We start from the raw sequence: 21,221 nt of genomic DNA on the forward strand, positions 1-21,221 counted from the left end.
CTAATTTTGTTTGTACATTTAACCCCTTGAGCATACCTTCTCTCAACACTAGTGCTATTAGGCTGTTAGAAATAAAGAAACCAAACTCAAGTTTCCATATCAACCTGGGGGATAGGGAGCTTTGGGGAAGAGACATATCAACTCAGTCCTGAGGGGTGAAAACAATATAGTATTTATGCAAATTTTCTCATTAATTCCATTCCATAGGCGACAGCCCTGGCTAAGTAATCATTTGTGAAGACTGATGCATTTGTATTTATAGTTCAGTAGGAGTTACATGTCTGGTGGATAATTAATTCTATCCCCTGATAAAGTACAGGCTTCAGTCTCGGTTTGTGCTCTTAGATGGCATTGTCTTTTAGCATAAATCCCATCAAATCTTTTTGAGTTTCACTTCTACATTTCCTTCAACTGTGACGAGAAGATTCTATTAACTACTCCAGCACCTTCCATTAAAGTCTACAAGTTCCAACTGCCAGGAAGGGATAATGAAGTGATAAATTTAATTTGCTACCAAAATATGTAAGGCAGAGATATCTAAGTGAATTTATAGTATTAGCTATGTCTTTCCTGTTTGAATGAAGCAAAAGTTTTATGGCAGGTTATCAAAATCCATGTGACAAAAACAAACTCGTATCAATTTCCACATACAGAATTCAGTTCTATATGTTCTGCATCATATTCTCTATATCCTTTCTCTTCTTAGCATTCCTGAGCTCATTAGAAACTAACACAATTGATTTTAAGTATTTTATTATTAGAAGATAACAAAAACTATAAACTAGCTTAAGAAACATTATATACATACGTGTATGCATATATGGATGAATATGGATGTGTTATATACTTGTTCCAAAATTGCAAAATCTGTCCTGCCTTCAACTCTGATAAGTACCCAGATTCAGATAGACAACATGCTATCATTCTCAACTTATGATTGTGACCTGTGGGATTTGTGTGATACAGAATAAACTTTCAGCTACTTTCTTAACCCTTTGGATCATGGTCATAAACATAACTAGACCTTCTTTAATAGCATCTTCATTTTTGCAGAGTTCTCTGTTCCAGTGATCTTTTCTCTATTAGGGTCTTATACCCTTTGTTTTGTCAGTTCTCTTGGTCTTACTGTAATAGAGGGCCAACAGTGCTTCTAAATTTATACACAGGGAACACACAGCCAGGCAAAATCTCCTTCTACCATCCACTGATACACATGTTCATCTTATAAACCAGACAAAGCTAATATAATCTGTTCTTGGGTATGAGGTTATTTCCTCAAGGGAACATAGAATTTGTAATCATAATGATGATAAAAAATAACCTTCTAATGGTTGTTATTTAACATTGTTTGGAGTGCTTTTTGTGTTTTCCACATTAATCCTTACAACAATGTATATAATTATTCCTTTTTTTTTTTCTATCCTATTGGAAAGATGAAGGTTCAAGGACCGAGGCACCAGCATCCTATCCCTGGACCATGTACACTTGTGTACTATGCTTGGATGCCTTTATGTGTCACAGTATGCAAGGGGCACCATTGTATCTAATGCTTGGGATTTGATGCTCACTTGGCAGTTAGCAGATGAGGTTTCAATTAAATCTTGAGCAAAGAGTCAAGATCAGTGACCCTCCCACCTTCCTCTCATTCCCTGAGGAGCTCAGTTGCAATGGGAATAATCTGGACTGTACTCACCTGTCCATGAGCTCAGAGTAAACCATTGCTTTTTTGCAGATGTGTGTTGTGCTTTCCTCAGGCCTTCACCACTGACATCAAGGGCACTCACTGCTATCCTGCCCACTGACAGGGCTGATGCTTACCATGCCACTGTGTTTTCTGATGCAGGTCAAGGGTCCATCTCTTTCTCCTTCAGTTTTTTTCCTCTTTATGTTGCATCGCTTGACTTTCAATTCTTCCACAACAAATTCAGCTTTGGTTATCACTTTGCATATTTATTTATATGCATATATTCCCCCTACCAATTACCTTAATGAACCTAGTCCTTCTGGTCTGGTGATTCATGCCTTTGAAAGCATTGGAGATAAAGGGAGCCAGGGAGTAGAAGAGAGAGAGAGCCTGCAGACAAAGAGGGGGATGTCTGCTCCTGAGGTCTTGCAGAGGCTTCCTGTGGACTGCTTTGTTCTGCCAATGTTGGATCTCCCTTCCAGCAGCTGCAGTGCCTGTCTAGTTGTGTGTGGATGTCTGGCTGAATGCCCGGCCAAACTGTTGATATGAGTATTGCCTTCTCTTTCTCTTAAGTCACCTGAATTTCAGATAAAATTAGCATTCTAAACATTAATTGGGTGGTTGAATGGAATTCAGAGTCCTTATTGCTAAGCATCTTCTTCCCATGGGCTTTTAATGTTCATTGCTGTGCAGAGTTCTAGGCAATGACTAATACCAGTTTAATGACAGGAAACCCCACGATCTACCAGTCAAGGGCTGTACTATGCTTTTATTATAAATGCAAGTAATGGTTTGCTAATGCATTTTTTTCTCAAGCATTGTGATGTACGTATGTCTCCAGAGATGAAAAGAAAACCTACAAATGGCATCCTAAATCCCTCTCAATCTGTATGCAGGTGTTTTCCAGTACCATTACCAGGCTTGTCTGATTTCTGTATTCCTGCTTGAACACTTTCTTGTCCTTATATTATTGCACTAGAGGAAAATAATCTCTCTCTCTCTCTCTCTCTCTCTCTCTCTCACACACACACACACACACACACAGACACTCACAGACACACACAGACACTCACAGACACACAGACAGACATGCATGTGTCATGTAAATATCCACCCCTAAGGTAGGTAGTTATGGAATGATCTAAGGTGCAAGACTCCAGGGCCATATTATGAGGTAAGGTGAAGCAGTGGCCCAGGGCTGGGGAATGGGATGAAGTGCTTCAGTGTTATTTTGGAGCAAACTTGGTATAGGAAATGCAGGCAAGTCCAAAAACGGTCAGGGATGAAATGAGTGTGCAGCAAATCCCAACCTCAGTCACCAATAGCCAGTATGCTGCTTCATTCATTATGCAAGATAGAGACACCATCATGCTTTCTTTTTAAGGTTTTACCAGCTACAAGTTAAAAATTATGTCTGTTCGTAAAAGAACCTATAGCAGCATTTCAAAAATTAACTTATCAAAAGAAGAAAAATTGCTAGCTACAGTAGGCATAGCTAGGCGTAGAAGTTAACAAGAATGACTCAGCTATATGGTCATGATCTTCTTTGCTATACTCTAGGCAACAGAAAACCGTTCATCTTTGCCTAACTCTTACTAAATAATTGTACTAGGTTCAGTGTATCCCTTCCATCTTAGCTCCTAGAGCCAACTGAGAAGGGTATCTTCCTAATAGCCCTGCTTTAGATGAGAAAACAGAGGCAAAGCTAGTGAGTAGTCAGGATGGGATTTGAACATAGACTACAGGATATCCAAGCCCCAGCCCAGGTCTCTGCTCCATCCTCTCAGTAAAGTGAAGCATTTCTGGCAATAAGATGGACCACTCTCTCTGGCGAGGGTATGACAACTGACTGGGATGCTGATGGGCACCTGTGGGAACACTGCTAGCTGGATCGCAGATGTGGGTAGGTGTTAGCTAAGTCTCAGAATACACTTATCTCCATACAAATGCTTAACTGGTTTGGAGATCATTAGACTTAGAATCAAATTTTGTGTTCTCTGGATCCTTCTGGGTTACAGTTAGAATCACAAGTAGATGACATAGAGCCTTGACATGCAGCATGAGCTGTCAAAATCCATCACCCAATCCTGAAGACATTTCCACTATGATTTCATATTGTTTTAAGTAATGTATTTACGAATATTAGATGAGAGTAAAAAACAGGAAGGCTTGAGACAAGATATTCAGGTACTAATAATGAAGAATTGCAGCCATAAATTTTAGCCTTGAGTAATTAAAAATGCAAGATGTTAAGTCACTCAGGACGATAGCCTATCCACCATTCTGCCATAAGAAGCCCTACTATATTAAACAAGTTATTAGTATAAATGCATTTCAAGAAACTGTTTAACCTACTTAAGATAATTAACAGCCTTCAAGTATGCTATCAAAATTCATATGAAAACGAAGGATAAATTTGCTTTTTGAAATGAATGTTTGTTAGCAGACCTTTCAGTTGATGTTCCTGAGTTTGCTATTCTTTCCCATGGATCTATAATTCAGGCTTTGCACCAATTCAGAATAATTCTTCACACAATTCATCCAAATTAGTGTGCTTTGACTATAGAGTTTTATATAATACAGAGAGCACCATATTCCCAGTGGAGATCATCAGATCTGCTGTGGGCTCGTTGTCTCATTCTATCTGCTTCCACCAGGAATCTGTCATTAGATGCTTGCTGATCTTACTCTAGAGACTCAAAGTAATTATGCCCAAGAACTGTACAGTGTCAAGAAGTGGAAACTTACAGGAAATGGAGTGATATGTTCTTTAATTTTTTAAAATCGAATACTAGCACACTAAGTAAATCCAGAGAGTATACAAATGAAGAAGTTACTCCACACAAGTTGTCTTGAATTCTTCTTGTAGTCAAAATTATTTTAACTTTTAATCTGCACTAAAACTTTTGAAAAAATACAAACTTTCCAAGAAGCATTTTCTAAAAAACGAAAAGAGAAAAAAAGACTGTATTCTGTACCAGAAAAAAAAGATGTTTAAAAAAAACCTTTTTTTTTTTCTTAACTTATATTCTATTGCTGTGACAAAAACGCCATAACCAAAAACAACTTGTAAAGGACAATGTTTACTAGGTTTATACATCTCCATCATAGTCCATCACTGAGGGAAGTCAGGATAAGAACTCAACCAGGATCAGAAGTAATTATGGAAGAACATTGCTCACCAGCTGGCTTCACTTGCTGTTACTTGACTTCACCTGTTGTTACTCTTCTTGTACAACCTGGGACTTGCAACTGCCTTTCCTATGGTGGCACTGTCTAGGGTAGGCTGATTCCTCCCACATTGGTTGTCACTCAAGATGTGCCCAGAGATCAATCAAACTCAGGCAATGCTTCAGTTGAGGCCCTGTCCACAGTTTGTGTCAATTTAACAAAAGCAGATGCTCACATTGCTCATGAAAAAAAAAAACACATCTAAAACATGATCCTGTCATTTATAAATTTAAACTTTTAGGGGCTGGAGAGATGGCTCAGAAGTGAAGAGCATTTAGTGTTCCTCCAGAGGACTTGAGTTAAGTTCCCTCACTGATGTCAGGTGTCTCACAAGTACCTGTAACTCCAGTGTCAAAGAATCCAGTACCTTCTTCTGACTTCCACGGGCACACGAGTGTACACACACACACATACACACACACACACACTAAAAATATTTATATATTAACTCAATTTAAAAAAATCTTTCCTATTTTTTAAATGATTTTTTTATTGAATATTCTACTTATTTACATTTCAGATGTTATCCCCTGTCCTCATCTCCCCCACCAGGAAATCTCTATCCTGTCCCCCCTCTCACCATTTCTATGAGGGTGTTCCCCCACCCATCCACCCATTCCCCCTCCCTGCCCTCAAATTTCCCCACACTAGGGCATCCAACCTTCACGAGACCAAGGACCTCCTCTCCCACCAATGCCTGACAAGGCCATCCTCCACTGCATATACAGCTGGAGCCATGGGTCTCTCCATGCATTTTCCTAGGCTGGCGAGCTCTGGTTGGTTGTTATTGTCACTCTTCCCATGGGACTGCAAGCCCCTTCAGCTCCTTCAGTCTTCTCTCTACCATTGGGGACCCCGTGATCAGTCCTAGTTCCTAAATTTCATTACTCTACTTATTCAATTATTTCCAAATTAGTTGTAATAAAACTATTAAAAATAAAAAAAATCTTCAAAATTTTCAAATAAATGATACTTAGAAAATATTCTTGCTTCTGCATTAGATTCTGCTTTTTACAAATTTAGATATATATTGTCTCATCTGGAAATTTTTGAGATTTCTGCTTATATCTGGAGAATTTATAATGAAAAATATAATTCCTGAGATATAAGAGTTTGTGCATCTGCATTAATAGAAGTTTTGAGGGAGTCAGTAACTGACTTAGTCACTCAAGATATGTTAAGAGAACTATAGAAAGAGACTGTCAGTCACTCACTGTAAGTGACTAGGAAGAGAAAAGTACATTTTCCAATTTGGATGGAACCTCAGTTTCACTCTACAACTTTAACCTGCTACGTTTTCTTATGATCCCACTTCTCCTGACCAGATGCAAGAGAACACAGGAGGCTACCCTCTCTACTCATTCCTAAACTAAGACATTGCTGTTGGAATAATAGCTTGCCCTCTGACATCCATGATAGAATTTAACCCATAGGGCACTAGTAAGAAGACATAAGTTTTGGGAGATGATTAAGTTATAAATGGAACTGAGGCTCTTGCTAGAGTCAAAGGCCGAGTGGAACAATGTCTTCTTGCTGTCGCATACAGCATGTGAAAGGGTAGCATTTGTTCCTCTGACAATTTCAGAACAAGATGCCACCTTAGGGATGGTGAAGTGCCCTCCCCACACACCAAAGTTCCTGGGACTTTAATCTTGAAATTTTTCAAGACTTTTTGGAGCAACCATCTCATTACTTGTCTGTGACACACCCAGCGTTAGAATAAATGAACCTAGACAAAGGGTCACCACATTACCTGTTATATTATTGTTCATGATTACTGCTTGGTAGACTTGACCAATATATTGTTCTGTTTTCCTTTGGAATATTTCTTTAAATAATAATATATACTTTGGACTTCGAGATGAGTTAAACATGAAGGAAAGTACTCTCTCAGTGTATTGCTTCTTGTTGACTGGCACAGAAATTCTCACAGCCTCTCCGTGAATGTACGCAGGACCTTCAAAAGTGACTTGTCCTTCTGGTTCTGAAAACATTGGAACATTAACCTTTTCTTTCTTTCAGGGTTATCAATATGATAGACTGCTTCTACATTTTCTCCCCATAATTTCCAGGTTGTTTTCTTTTAGAGCCTCTCACAGAAATGTTATAAACCATAGATAAGAGTATTTACAGCTGGGTCTTTAAGACAATCCTAGTAGCTATATAAAAAAGAAAGATTTTGTAGAAATTAATGACTATGAGCAAGAAAAATTTCAGCCAACTCCCTAATCACTATTATTCTATTCTAAGTTGGATATAGTACAACAGGTGGACATCTGTCTTGAGATCATCCAGTTCAAGATCTAAACCCAGGATGCTTCCAATACTCAGTGCCAGAATGCCTTCTTAATGTTAAGCATGCTTTGCTTGAGGTCAGCTTTGGGGAAAGATTGGCTAGTTTTAAATATGCTAATTTACCTTATAGGACATTTACCAAATCAGCTAAAGCTAGCCTGAAGCAGTTTGAAAGACAGATTTGAATGCAGTCACCAGGCCTGAATTTCTGGTTTCAGAATTAGGTAAGAACTAAACTTTGATAAAGAAGACAAACCTGAAAATGGAAATCAAAGTCAAACTACCATGCAGGTATCACATTATCAAATCACGCTGTTAGTACAGGTGCTTATGGGTAAACAGTTTGGAGTACCACTCTGCTTCCATGGGATGAGACCATGCCATGTACCATGTTCTCTTTGAAGTTGGAAGATTCAAAGTTAATGACCATGAGAGAAGATTCAAGTGTCAATGAGGTCCTAATTGATTTTAAGCTCTGAGAATACGACCTGCTAGGAAGGGGTATTGTCTTATAGTGTCCCTCATGTTTGAAGACTGAGCTTACCTTGGGAACAGATATGACATCACTTGGACATCTCATCAGAAACCATGGGACTGTAGTCTCACCTATGTCAGGCAAAATATTAATGAGACAGTCATTTTCAAGCTCCTTATCAACACTGTAGAAAAGACACAGTATTCTGTCAAGAGGTAAAGCTTTCTATTATAAAGAAATTAAGAAAAGAATGCCCCATCTTGCATTTCAAGCATAGCTTTCCAGATACTCTTCTAAAATTCTTGAAGTGAAAAGAATCTGTCCTTGTGGCTACCTCTTTTTCTTTTAAAAAAAAATGTAATTGATTTGTGAGTTTCACATCATTACTCTTACACGGCACATGGCATGGTTTCATCTTAGCGAAGCAGAGTGGTACCCCAAACTGTTTACCCATTAAGTGTCTGTACTAACAGCGAGATTTGATAGTGTGATGCCTGCATGGTAGTCTGATTTTGATTTCTATTTTCTTACTCATCTTCCTGCCTCCTCATATCTGCCCTTCACTCTTGCAAACTCCCCCCAAAATAAAACGCCACACACACATACACACCCACACACCCACACCCACACACACACACACACACACACACATACACAAGCATAGAAAAACATCATCATGGAGGCTATAGTATGTCAGAGTGTGTTCCACAGAGTACCTTTCTGTCCACACATCTTCACTTGCAAATGTTTATTGCAATGAGTCATTTGTCTGGTTCAAGGCCTCTGGCTTCTGTGACACCATCAATATTGGGTCCTCACCAGGACTCTACCTGATTATCCTGTTATTGCCCTGTGTCATAAAGATTCTGCAGCTTTTGATCAGCAGGACTGGCCTGTTCACAGTCCTAAATGTTTGTAGATGATAATAGATTTTGGAGTGGATCAACTCAGATCCCTGGATCTGGGCCTAGGTGGTAGCTGATCTGGTCAGCCTGCTGGCTCTTCCTTAGAACCCCCACCAGGGCCCAGCTCTCCAGCACTTCTCTAGTTAGGTCACCCAATGCTGCCAGCAGCAGGAGGCAGGGTCAACCCTTCTGCTCTTATGATCTTGGAACAGCTCAGCCACACCCATTCTGCCAGAGCCAGCTCCACTCTGCTGCTCAGTCAAGGTGTGGATCCACTTCTTCAAATGCTACAGCCTGGGGAGTGGGGAGGTGGTTAGACAGCTCTCCTCATTCTCATACCCTCAGGGCTGGTTCACCTGTTCCTTAGCGACCAAGACTACCTTTACTGTGTGACTAGGGAGATGTACTCCCAGGCTTATCCCCTCCAGCCAGCCCCACTGTGCGGCCAGGTCCAGGCTCAGGGCCTTCTCTCCACTCACCTGAGTGTTGCCATGTGTGAAAAGTAGGGCCAGCTTGCCAGAGCACCCCAGCCTTTGAGGGGAAGGACCAGTTTTGTACAGCCCCTGGATATCCATGTCGTGCCAGGGCTACCTATACCACTAGCATCCCGTGTTCTCTAGTGATAATGTGAGCCATAGACATTGCCTCTGCTGCTCGACCCAAACATGGCCCTCAGGAGCAGCTCAGGCTGGGACCTCACCATGGCCACAGTTGGTGGGTTAACCACACACCACAGCCTACTCCTCTCCACCCACAAGTCTCCAGTTCCATCACTCTTCATAACACTCAAGCTGCTTCGTTTCTCTTTTTCTCCCTTCTGCCTACCACATACTTGAACATTATGGTGTCTCTTGCCGCAGGCTAGCCACATGCTGGCAGGTCCCTAGGTGGCTTCTATCCATGCTGTGTAGCTTAGAGGCAAGCAGGTGTCTATGGCCCGCCTGTGCTGTGTGCAGGAGGGCAGGTCTGTTGGTGGCATGGTGGTCCACAGGTCTGTTTCTTTCCTACCTTGCTGTGGTGCATGGTGGTAGGCAGGGCTCTGTGTGTCTCTCTCTAGTCTGCCTGTGCCAAGGGACAGAGAGCAGGTCTGTGAGCCTTGCTCCCCTCCATCCTCCAGGACCACGTGGCATGGCGAACAGCGGGTCTCTATCTTCCTTCTTCCGTGCTGTGCTGTCTGGGGATGATTGGATATGATTTTTATGTGTCCTAGGCACTAAACAGCTTTGGCCACCAAGTCAGTTATCAAGCTAGGATGAACAAAGTACTGCCATCTGCTCTGCTCCTGTCTGATATAAGATCGCCACCAACAACAAGGTCTTTGCCCATTGCTGGGGTCTAGGAGAGGGGGCCTTTTTAAAATTCAATTGTTATAAAGTTTTAGTTTTATTCTGTGCCCTTTGATTAGAAATTGTAACAAACTCATCTTGGGAAGGCCAGCCAATTACTACGAAATGACTATAGTGATTAAATGCATAGGGATATATAAGTGTGAGATTACTTGAATGGTCAGATGCTATTTCAGTCTGTATAGAAATTATCAGCAAGAAAACAATTATTCGTTATTTCTCCAAGATAAAAACAACAGGAAAGAAATCTTGGGATTTATTTAAGTGCCATAGCAAATGAATGATCACATCTGTTTTCCTACCTAATAGATTTGTTTATTTCCAATAATATTATGTAACCAGCCTAATGCTGAGTGACCAGCCCTGAGACCATATACATACAAACAACAAAAATTCGGACTTCGCAGGGTGTGTGTGTGTTTGTGTGTGTGTGTGTGTGTACGAGCATGCATGCATGTGCACTTCTGTGGACGTGTAACAACAGAAGTCAAGAGAAGAGGTTATCAATTTGAGATTTGGGCGATATATGAAGGGCTCACAGAAGAGAGCTGGGAGGGGCTGAGAGGAAGAAAGGAAGAGTGGAGGTGATATAATTCTACTACAATTAAAATGTTGACAATAAAACTAAGTAAAGGAACAAAATATACTATTGATCGTATGTGAGAACATGTATTATCCATGTGTTTAAGCACCCATGTGGAAGCCAGAGGTCATACTTGGGTGTTATTCCTTAGAAGCGCTCCCCCTTACTTTTGAGACCAGGCCTATCACTGGGATCTGGGTCTCACCCACTCCTCTCAACTTGCTGTTCAGGGATGCCAACATCTACTTGTCTCTGCCCATCCAACGCTGGCATCATAACTGAGCCGCCATGCCTGATTTATCATGTGGGCACTCGGAGACAAGATTGAGCTCCTTGTGTTTGCAGAGCAGGCAACATGTCTTCCAATCCCTAATTCACTATTATTTTCTCATTTTTCTATATTCCCTTTATTGTATTCACCCCAAACACACCACAAATTCACAGTCCCCCAAAAAGTCCCTCCATAATACCAAATAGTTGCAAATCTTAAACTCATCCGTTACTCGTTACAGTGAGTGTCCTTAAGCATCTTGGAGCTACTTGAATTTAGAATCTTTATGTTCTTACAAATTTTGGAAATATTTGGTAATTATATTTTTTTAAAAAAAATAAATTTTCTGACCCTTTCTTTCTTGTTTTCTGAGACTATAAGTAAAAATCTATTACTTTCTATCTACCATTTTGAAAAATGTACCCTTGTGTTATGTTGTGGTTCACAGGTGGGGTGTGTGTGTGTGTGTGTGTGTGTGTATGTTTATTTCTTTGTTTTGCTTTTGTTTTTTTTTCTGTTTTTCAGATAGTATCATTTCTATTGATCTTCCCCTCAAGTCTTTGTTCAAACCCACACAACAGATAGTTTACTTTGCAGCTCACATTTTTCTCTTTCTTTTCTCTACAATTTCTTATGTCACTCTCACTTCCTTCCACCCCTCCCTGAAAATGTCTATATAGACACTCATGTCTACATTGGTTGTTGTGTGTGTGTGTGTGTGTGTGTGTGTGTCCCACTGATATAGACCAGGGCTGTCAGTGACCATGCATTTGGAACTATTTACTGGAGACTTCTTGGCCCAGCAAAGGCAACACCACTAAAGTTATTCTTTTTCTCCTTGACTGATTATTAATAGGGCTAGTCAAGTGTGGACCCAAAGCCAAGAGCTTCAGTTAATGTGACTTAATAATTAGAAAAGTTTAATTCTAGAATGTATCTGCTCCATTTTCTCCCAGCTCCCTATAATGTTTCTTATCAGATCAATTCATCAGATGAATATTTTTCTTTATACTTTGAGCACAATAAAAATCGCTAGCTTCATATTCTTAATCTCTCAGATTCTCAGCTCTGAATCATCATGGGAGAAGGGTCATAATTTCCTGCTGTTTCAAGTATGATAATCTTACAGCATTGCATCTCGACTGTTTAAATGATATGTTGCAGAGAGACTGTTCGTTCTATATCTGAGAGTACTGATTTTCATTTGTTTTAGCTGTGGAGTCCTTAGAATGCAAACATCCAGATTCTGTCCCTTCCCCAGTGAAAAGATCAATTACCACCTGTGGGGTTACTTCAGCCTCTGCTGGGTATCACATGCAGAGGTTTGAGGGAGGGCATTGCAGATTTCCTTGGTCTCCTTTGTAGCTTTCTAATTTCTTGGGTATCCCTTCCATTTCTAAATGTTTTTACATCACTAAGCACAGATTTTTCAAGTTCACTGACTATAATTCCTCTGGGAAGTTTAAACACTTCTCTGGGTACCTCTTGGTCCTGACCTTAGACAGAAAGAGTATCGCCCTCTTCTTTCTGGTGTCATTCTGCTCTAGTTTCTGCTTTCCTCTAGACCTTCTTTTTATTTTATTTTTTTTAAGGATTACTTAATTTTTTGTTCCCAAAGCATATTCATTTTATTTAAAGTTTTCTGGTTACATGTATTCTTTATGGGAAACAAAAATTCAAATTGCAATTTTTTTGTTTTTATTTATTATTATTTTTTAAATTGTTTTATTAACATTCCAAATGTTGCCTCCCTTCCCAGTGCCCCCCTCCAAGAGTTCTTTGCCCAAAACTGCCTCCCCTTTGCCTCTGAGATGGTGCTTCCCCCCACCCATCCACCCACCCACTGAAACCTTATCCCTCCCAGTATTCCTCTTCCCTGGGGCATCAAATCTCTACAGGATTAGGCACATCCTTTCCCACTGAGGCCAGACAAGGTAGACCTCTGATACATATGTGCCAAGGGCCATGGACCATCCCATGTATATTCTTTGGTTGGTGGCTTAGTTTCTCTGTGAGCTCCCAGAGGTCCAGTTAGTTGATAGTCTTGTCTTCTGATGGGATTTCCATCCCCTTTAGCTCCTTCAGTCCTTCCCCTAACTCTTCCATAGGGATCCTGGGCCTCAGTCCAATGGTTGGCTATAAGTATCTGCATCTGTCTTAATCAGCTGCTGGTAGAGCCATTCAGAGGAAAGCCATGCTAGGCTCCAGCCTGTAAGCACAACGTGGCATCAATAATAGTGTCAGAGTTTGGTGCCCACGCATAGGATGGATCCCAAGTTGGGCCGGTCACCGGAAGACCTTTCCCTCAATCTCTGATGTTTCATTTTTGTCCCTTCATTTGTTTTGAACAGAAACAATTCTGGGTCAAAAATTTTGAAGGTAGATTGAAGCTCTGTCTAACTACTGAAGGTTGTCTCTTCAAGGACCATTTCTACACTATTGGGCGACCCAGCTAAGGTCATGCTCATTGAGTCCTGGGAGCCTCTCACATCCCAGGTCTCTGGGACTTTGTAATGGTTTTCTGTCACCCTACCCAATCCTACTCCCAGACCTATGGTTTTGTATTTCTACTCATTCTCATGGCCTTCTGGGCTTCTTTCTTGTCTCCTCCATACCTGATTCTGCCCCTATTTCCTTCTCCCACCTCTCCCACTTGGGTCCCTCCCTCTCTCTGCCTCCCCTGATTATTTATGATTATTTTGACCTGCCTTCTAATTAGGATTGAATCATCTTCACTTGGGCTTTCCTTCTTGTTGAAATTCTTATGGCATGTGGGTTGTATCATGGGTGTTTTGTAATTTTTCGCTAATATACACTCATCAAAATGGATGAAACTAGAAACTATCATCTTGAATGAGGTAACCAGACCCTAAAATATAGGCATGGTATGTACTCACAGATTCCTTATATTTTTTAATTATGTGTATGAGTGTCTGTCTGTTCATATGAATCCAGATTCTTACTGAGGCCAGAGGCCTTGGTTTCCCCTGGAACTGGAGTTACAAGTAGCCCTAAACTCCCTGATATGAGAGCTAAGAGTTGAACTCAGGTCCTGTGCAAGAGCAGTTTGTACTCTGAACCACTGAACCATCTCTGCAGCCCCAATTTTGATCTAACTGAGTGCTTTACGATAATTTTACAGAACGAAAGAACCAGAAATCAAAGCCAAACAGGAGACAGGTCCATTAATCAAAAATGGAATTTTCCAAACATCATCTACTGTACAGAAGGAATGTAAAGGAGCCTCATAGAAAGAATGCACACCCAGGTAGAAAACCTTCAAATTCTGAACTTAAACATTTTGAAGATTCGATTGATTCCAAAGTTGTTCTTAAATGTTCATACCATGCACTGCCATCTCTAAATCAGAGTAATGAATTCACTGGTTGTCAGCAACTTGACATGATTTGTTGAAGCACAAAAGGCCCTGGGGAATTGGACTTGGTATTGCTCACTTTTAAGCTAATAAAGAGAAAACCCTACAATCAAAGGCAGTGAAGGGTATAATTGGTGCAATGCTGTTTGCTATCAGTGTACTTCCCAGGGTCATTTTTGTTAACTGAAGAATGAAGTAAAACATTTTTAAGTGCTCAGCACTCCAATAAGAATATATATGGTTACCCTGAGCAGTCAAGTCCAAATACATGACTCCTGATTATTACAGAAGCACCTGTTCAACAGGGCTCATTGTAAAGGATCTCATTCTTCAGTTGAAGAAATACATCATCTGGAGTCAACCCATGTCTAAAAATACATCACTTTTAGCTCCATCTACCATTAAGGATGAATAAAAATGTCAGAATCATAAGAGAGCTTATACACATATTGCAGGTATGGTAGTGACTGTGCAACTTGAAAATATATCCATCAAGAAGTATGGGCAGTTTTCATGGAACATAAAATTCTTCAGAAGTCACACTCCATTCTGCACCATGGCATATGTCTTTCCTGAGCAAGGAGATATTTGAAGTCTCCTTTTATTCTGTCTCATATGTTTGAGCTAGAGCCTTATGACCACAGCTTCCTCTTCCCATCACCATAGAAATGAAAGAACTTTCTTGTGGATAGACAACAGACTTAATAATATAAAACTATAGAGATGGATAACCGGGCACCCATGTTCCTTGTGGTAGCGTAGTAATAAAATCTATGTTATTTGAGGAATGAAATCCCACATAAGCAGATAAAGCTTCCCAATAAGAAGAGGGCAAGGTGATGGAAATCTTCCAAGGAAGGATCTCCTAGGAATGTGAATGGAGAGAAAAGGGGAGAGGTGTTTGAACACGGGCAAATGCTAAGACCACTTGTCATCATGGACTTAAAAAGAACTCTCTGAACTCAAAGAACTCTCTGAACTCTCTGAACTCTCATCCTATCAAAGACAGAGCATTAGAACCTCCAGAAGAGAAAAACAGCTATAATGTCCCTTTCTGAGAGTTGTAAAATGAGCTCCTTACTTTATTTTAAAACCAAAGAACTCCATTCAATTCAAATAACCATAATTTTTAAAAAGTTCCAGAAACAAAAAAATATAAAATAATTTTTCTTAAAAATGTAGATGCAATTAACCTACTCATCTTTGTTGCAAAATCACCTTGAATTTCATAGCTAGATGCTCTCTGACCACACATTAGAGCATCACCAGAATAGAAGTGCAGAATATCAGACACAGTTCCAACTGTGGTGGTTTGAATGAAAATGGTCCCCATAGTCTCATGAGGAGAGCAACTATTAGGAAGTGTGGCCTTGTCAGAGTAGGTGTGGCATTGTTGGAGGAAGTGTGTCACTGAGGGTGGGCTTTGAGATTTAAAATGCTCCAGTCAGGTCCAGTGTCACTTTCTCCTCCTGCTGATCCATAAATAAAACTCTGGCCTACCTCTCCAGTACCATGCATGTAACTGGTTACCTGCATGTAACCAGTTCCCATCATGATAATAATGGAATAAACCTCTGAACCATAAACCACCCCCAATTAAATGTTTTTCTTCATGGTGGCTGCCTTGGTGTATCTTTACAGTAATAGAAACCTTAACTACAACACAGGCCTAATGAGCTACAATCTTCATTTAACAAGATCCTCAGGTATATGTGTATGTTAAAGTGTGAGTCATACTGGAAGATATAATACAATCAAATACAAGCACAATGGAAGAAGCATCTCTAATGACTTTTTGATGACATCACTACAAGTGAAATCAGAAGAACAGTAAAAATTCCTCATTTTATGGATAGCTACAATCTGGGAACATCTTTCTCTTCTCTGAAAAAGCAACTCTCATCGAAGAACCTTAAACAGATTATAAATAAGAAAGAAGAATAAGAGACAGCCAGAATAAATGTAAGACATGAATTTATTAAATAATAGCAAATAAGATGTTTAATAGGCAGCATTTAGGAAACTATATTGTCAGGAGACCTTGGGTGAATGTGAAGAATAGATTGTAGTCAAACATAACTAATGCAATGTGTGGACTGCCACCAGAGAAAAATCATGGAAGAAGCAGACAAAGAATGGCTCCCTTTCAATGACTCTGGTGAAAATTTGTGGAGACTCTGTGGACATCAAATGAGAAAACTTTCAGTTCCAGACAAGAGCAGAGCATGATTAGTTGTAGAGTTGATAGATTACGAAGACCTATGGACATATTCACTGATGGTTCCATGTTGAGACACATGGAAGCAAGCAATGCAAAACCGTCTGATACTAGGAATCATTTCAAATATAGAAGAGAAATTCAGCAGGAAAAAATGTCCCAGATATTAACACACACACCACAAATTTAATAACACCCAGGTCAACTGCAGGTGATATTCAGCTACAAAACTATTCCCAAACCTCCAAAATAAAGAGGATGATAAAGTAAATGTGACGTGAAAGGAGGAGGGTATATTTGGGAAGAGGAAGTAGACAGGCCAAGGAAATGAATCAGGACAAACACTTATATATGAAACGCTGCACAATGTGTGCCATCCATGCATTGAAACACTTTATTTTGCATGCTACATTAAAAGCTAATATAAGGGCTGGAATAATGGCTCAGTAGTTAAGAGCACTTGACTGCTATTCCAGAAATCCTGAATTCAATTCCTACCAACCACATGGTGGCTTATGACCATGTTTAATGGCATCTGATTCCTTCTGAGGTGCATAGAGACAGAACACTCATGTACATAAAATTTGTAAATAAATAAATCTTTTAAAAAACAAGTTTAAAAGAATAAATAGTCATACCTCCCAAGGGAGCAGGCAGAAGAGAGTTGTTACTGACTCTATACTCTGTTAACAGGTCAAGAGAAATTCCACTCTACCTTGCTTGTGCCCCTGTTACCATAACATAGGCAAAACACCATGATTTCACCAAGACAGACTATCCACCAGGAGAGTTACCAAGACCCACAGTTCTAGCATAGTCTTTACCATATCCTCTATGGTCATGTAGGCTGTACCATCATGTGATGACCCAGCGCATGGGCATAATGGTGTTTAGAAAATGGATGTAGCTATTTAACTCCCTTTACTACCTCATCTTCAGTCCTGCGTCTTTTACTCTATAGTAATGGAGAAAGAATCAAAATGCTATCAGTTATACTCTGGTCAAGCTACAAAACACACCATAGGTTTGCCTTGCTAAAACAATATTTCTACTACAGAAAATTAGGGCTTAAAGCACAAATAAATAAGTGGCTGATTACAAGAGATTTTCTCCCATCTCAGAAGGCTTCTCCGTAGGGTTCCTCTTTAAAAATGAACTCCTCTGGTGTTTTTAAGTGTTTTACAGATCATTAGCTACATGGCAGAAGGGCAATGGGAAGGGATTTCTAAGTTCAATGAGCTAGGACGCACTCAAATTGAGGACAGATAAAAATAAGACAAGTTATATTTAAAATTCTACTTCATCAGTGGGAAACAACCACGAAAATCATCTGAACATAAGCTTTAAAAAGTAGTCAGTTCTCAGGCATGCTATATCTTGAGAGGACAAAAGCTTGAAACAATACATGGCATTAATGTTATATGTGATTATCACATATAAAAAAGATACTGTATACATACCAGAGATTCTAATATGTATCTGTATTACATATATAATACATATGTATTGCATCATAATATATTAGGATATATTATTATTCACTAAATATGATGTTCTATATAAAAAAGACTATTATTAAATAAATGATTTGGTAACTATGTATTTACTACTTAATGAAGCAGAATTACCAGTCAAACTCATATCTTTGCATTCAGTACCAAAATTTAATATTGGCATTCAGTTTTCATATCTCATTCTTTTAAACATTATACAACATGATATTTTCTTGCTTGACTCTTACTTGACTTATTTAAGATCTAAGAGTGATGATTTAGTATGGAACATAATATGCCACAGCCCTGGAAACTTTGAGTAAAATGTCATATTTTTCTACCAGAAATGTTTGAAGTCCGTCCTATGAAGTGAATACCTCCATCAAGTTAGTAGGAGTTTCTTAGAAATACTAATGTCTAAATGTACCACATTTTCTATATCCATTCCTCTGTTGAAGGACATCTGGGTTCTTTCCAGCTTCTGGCTATTATAAATAAGGCTGCTATGAACATAGTAGAGCATGTGTCCTTGTTATATATTGGAGTATCTTCTGAGTATATGCTGTGTATATATATGGTATAGCTGGGTCCTCAGGTAATGCTATATCCAATTTTCTGAGGAACCTCAAGACTGATTTTCCAGAGTGGTTGTATCAGCTTGCAATCCCAACAACAATGGAGGAGTGTTCCTTTTTCTCCACATCCTCACTGCTGTTACCTGAGTTTTTGATCTTAGCCATTCTGACTGGTGTGAGGTGGAATCTCAGGTACGTTTTGATTTGCATTTCTCTGATGACTAAGGATGTTGAACATTTCTTTAGATGCTTCTTGGCCATTCGAGTTTCCTCATTTGAGAATTCTTTATTCAGCTCTGTACCCCATTTTTAATAGGGTTATTTGATTGTCTGGAGTCTAATTTCTTTAGTTCTTTTTATATACTGGATATTAGCCTCACATTTACTCAATGGAGTATTACTCAGCTATTGAAAACAATGAATTCATGAAATTCTTAGGCAAATGGATGGAACTAGAAAATATCATCCTGAGTAAGGTAATGCAATCACAAAAGAACACACATGGTATGCACTCACTGATCAGTGGATATTAGCCCAAAAGCTCACAGTACCCAAGATTCAACTCACAGACCACATGAAGCTCATGAAGAAGGAAGACCAAGTATGGGTGCTTTAGTCCTTCTTAGAAGGAGTAACATAATACCCACAGAACCAAATATGGAGATAAAATGTGGAACAGAAACTGCAGGACAGGCCGTCTGGAAACTGCCCGACCTGGATATCCATCCCATTTACAGTCACCAAAGGCAGATGCTGTTGTGGATGCCAGGAAGTGCATGCTGACAGGAGCCTGATATAACTGTCTCTTTAGAGGCTTTGCTGGAGCCTGACATGTGCAGAGGCAGATGCTCACAGCTAACCATTGAACTGATCAAGGAGTTCCCAATAGAAGAGTTAGAGAGAAGACTGAAGGAGCTGAAGGGGTTTCCAGCCCCATGGGGAGAGCAACAATACCAACCAACCAGAGTTCCCAGGGTCTAAATCACCAGCCTAGGAGCACACAGGGAAAGACCCATGGCTCCAGCTGTATATGTAAGGGAGGATGGCTTTGTAGGGCATGGGTAGGAGAGGAGGTCCTTGCTCCCGTGAAGGCTAGATGTACCAGTGTACGGGAATTCGAGGGTGGAGAGGTGGGAGTGAGTGTGTGGATGGAGGCACACCCTCATAGAAGCAGATGAGATAGGGTGTTTCTGCTGGGGTTGGGAGGAAATGGGGAAATGGGATAACATCTCAAATGTAAATAAATAAAATATCCAATAAAAAAAGAAATACTAATGTCAATATCCTCAATTATATTGTGGATGTCCTAGATGCCATGATGACTAAAACTATCCAGACAATTAAGTAAAACTAGAAAGAATGTGTTCTTAAATAACTAGTTAATTTAATCTTTCTTTCTTTCTTTCTTTCTTTCTTTCTTTCTTTCTTTCTTTCTTTATAAATAAATGCATTAATTAATTGCTGGGGAATGGATGGGAATACTGGGTCCAAGTTAGTTTTCCATTGCTATAATGATATACCATGACCAAAAACAACTTAATTTACTTGACTTTGTGTCCAGATCACAGGTGGTCATTGAGGAAAATCAGGGCAGAAACCTGGAGGCTGGAGCTGAAACAGAGGCCATGGAGTTACACTGTTTATTGCCTTGATTGCCATGGCTTCCAATTTGCTGTCTTCTAACAGAGGACTACCCGCAGAGGAATGGCACCATACACAGTAGTAGGCTGGGATGAGCCTGTCCACCCCAATCATTTATCATAAAAAGGCTCCACAGATTGGTCTCTTCTGATGTAAACATTTGCTCAGTTGAGTTCCCTTTTCCCAGATGATCTGATCTTATTATTGAATTGAAAAACATAGCAACCAAAACATTATAGAACAGCTTCAGATAACATGTAAGGACTTTGCAATCAATTGATACATTCCTTTTAAGTTCTTCTATGGAAGAGTAGAGTATCTTTATTAGCATATTTCAATGGAAACTATATTTTATATCTGCTACTGTTATTTGGCTTATGTCAACAAATTGATAAGAGGGTGACTTTGAAGATTGGGATGGTTTTGTACCCAATATTTGTTCTGAGATCTAATTTTTTCTAATCGGAATTCATAGAATGTTATAGGAATTCAATGATTGATATTTCATATTAACTCTGCTTTCTCTATGTAGGGTGACTAAGCTCTGTTGCTTATTTTCTAACAAAAGATCATAATCCTAGTTCTGTTCTATTTGAATAAAGTTTCTTATACAGCCTTAATTCTATTTGAATCTAAAACATAAAATAGTGAATTTGCAAAGGATGACACATCTCTGTAAAAAGAAAGCATGCAGTAGTATCGAGAAAGGCCATAAAGTATTTCTTTTTCTTTTTTTTTTTTTTTTTGGTTTTTCGAGACAGGGTTTCTCTGTGCAGCCCTGGCTGTCCTGGAACTCACTCTGTAGACCAGGCTGGCTTCAAACTCAGAAATCTGCCTGTCTCTGCCTCCCAAGTGCTGGGAATAAAGGCGTGCGCCACCACCGCCCGGCAAGTATTTCCTATAGAATTTTGGACACTAGAATGTTCAAGACTATCTAGATATGGAGTCTACTTTGTATAGGAGACATTAACAGTAGTTTTCCTGAGGCAGGGTTTCACTGCTTATTCCAAAATTGCCTCAAATAAGTGATCCTCCTGTCTTGGTTTTCTAGAATTACAGTTATAGACTATCATTCCTGATCGCAAATTATATTTTAACCATATGCAGGATTAATAATAATAATAATAA

At 39.5% G+C, this 21,221-nt stretch overlaps 1 protein-coding gene and 1 non-coding gene across 2 annotated transcripts in view; one reads left to right on the forward strand and one right to left on the reverse strand.

The window, feature by feature from the left end:
• The window catches only part of Dpyd (dihydropyrimidine dehydrogenase), an 872,190-nt gene that overhangs the window by 749,813 nt on the left and 101,156 nt on the right, over positions 1-21,221 (forward strand). The window lies entirely within an intron of this gene.
• LOC114608249 lies at positions 9,788-9,926 on the reverse strand. The gene has a single exon (XR_003709325.1). It is a non-coding gene; the product is annotated as a small nucleolar RNA SNORA48 (small nucleolar RNA).

Source organism: Grammomys surdaster, unplaced genomic scaffold (assembly GCF_004785775.1).
Source record: "Grammomys surdaster isolate TR1022 unplaced genomic scaffold, NIH_TR_1.0 125881, whole genome shotgun sequence".
In the NCBI taxonomy this organism is placed as follows: Eukaryota; Metazoa; Chordata; class Mammalia; order Rodentia; family Muridae; genus Grammomys; species Grammomys surdaster.